Raw genomic sequence first — 2,147 nt, 5'->3', positions numbered from 1 at the left:
TCACACCTGCAGAAGTTTTGCAGAGCACAAAAATACTGGGAGTGTGTAATCTCCGCTCGAGCGCTAGACGACCCGCTCGAGCGGAACGACCAAAAACCTGGCGACAAGATTTTAGACCAAGGCTCAACCCACCTGCTCGAAACATGCCCAACATATCCTAAAACTCAAACAAATGGATTCGAGGACGACAATAAGAGAGATACAACTACCAACTCCATGGAACCAAGTCTGGAATACAACAGATACAGAAAGAGAAAATCGGGATCGCTATATTTCCTTCTCTGTTCACTGGTTTCTTAATGTTCCTTCATCACTGGCCAAAGTTCCTCAAAGTTCCTCTGCAACTCTCTACTCTGTCTTTCCCTCTGCTTTAACCTCAAATAGGGTTTTATCTTCAAACCTATTTGAGTTTGAGGGAGGATATTATAACTATATCATGGTGAGCATGGTTATACCATGTGAACCACCTAAGCCACCCCCTTGACGCACTCCTTAAGTCGCCCCCTTGGTGCACTCCCTAAGCGGCCCCCTTGACGCATCATCCAAGCCATCTTTTGATGCACATGGTTCCTTTTCGGTTCAGACTTCTACTCACGGCTTCTTCTTTGACGGTTTGACACAAACTCACAAAAAACAGTCTCCCAGTATTAGCTCCGGCTAGTTTCTTCAACAGTCTGGTACGACCTCACCAAAAACTGTCTTCCAGCATTAGCTTTAGCCAATTTCTACAATGGTCCGACACGACCATAACTATCTCCTCGCATTAGCTCCAGCCTTGCTACTACAATGGTCTAACATGACCATAAACTATCTTCCGGCATTAGCCTCGGCTGCTCCTACAACGGTTTGGCATGACCATAAATTGTTTTCTAGCATTATTATTTTCATTTTATTTTATTTTCTCTAGTTTCTCTTTCCAAACTCTAGTTGGTCTCTTTGCAACCACCTTGAGTTTGAGGAAGACTGTTAATGAATATAATATATATATATATATATATGTATTATATATTCACTATATATATGAGATTATTATGAGATTTAATTGTTTTGTACATATGGAATTGCTGTTTAGTCATTTAGGACTAGTTTGACAATTATTTTTTTAGTAACTCCTTTACCTTTTTAGAATAAAGTTGCTGCTAAAAAAATTAATGCATTTGAATTGAAAATTAAAATTTTTCACTAAAGACAAAATAAAGTAGGATATGACATTTTTAGCAGTTGTGAAATAGGGATTTCCTTATTTTTTTTATTTGTCATCTAAATAAGACGAAATAAAATGGTAATTTTTTTAGCTTACATAGCCAAAAGTAACTTTTCTAGCGATAGTTAAAAAAATCAATAAATTTAACTTTAGGTACTTACAAAAAAAGAAAAAAAAAATAGTTGATCCAAATTCAACTATTATGTAATTCTAACTTCTTTTTCACAATACTTAAAAAATTGTAACTAAAATTAGAGAAGGGCTTGGACATATATTCTAACTTGAGTGTCAGATACCTTGACCGCCTTTTTGTGCCGGAGTCTTGTTGAGAGGAGGTACTCCGAGAGTTTCACCATTAGTGCATCCGGGAGGCACAAAGATGCATCATGATCTCAGTCGTCAGTTTTGGTGGAACGGGATAAAGAAGGACATAGTTGTGTTTGTATCGAAGTGCCTTGCTTGCCAACAAGTGAAGGCTAAGCATCAGAGGCAACGGGTTTGTTGCAACCTTTGCCTATAGCCGAGTGGAAGTGGGAACATGCCACAATGGATTTTGTTGTTGTGGGCCTTCAGAGGACTCAATGAGGTAATGATGCCATTTGGGTGGTGGTTGACCGATTGACCCAAGTTAGCGCACTTTGTACTTATGCGCACGAATTACTCGGTAGATTATTTAGCCGACCTTTACATTAGGGACATTGTTCGACTTCATGGGGCCCCTGTGACTATTGTCTCATATAGAGATCTATGTTTTACGGCTCAGTTATGGCAGAGCCTGCAGAATGCCTTGGGCACTAGGATGACTTTTAGTATCGCCTATCATTCTTAAATTGACAAACAGTCAAAGCGTACTATTCAAATCCTAGAAGATATGCTTCGGAGTTGTGTTCTTGACTTTAAGGGGTCGTAGGAGAGACACTTGCTTTTAGTGGAGTTTGCCTAT

This window comes from Camellia sinensis, chromosome 7, assembly GCF_055761805.1.
Source record: "Camellia sinensis isolate YWXY chromosome 7, ASM5576180v1, whole genome shotgun sequence".
NCBI lineage: Eukaryota > Viridiplantae > Streptophyta > Magnoliopsida > Ericales > Theaceae > Camellia > Camellia sinensis.
This window is presented reverse-complemented; position numbering follows the sequence as displayed.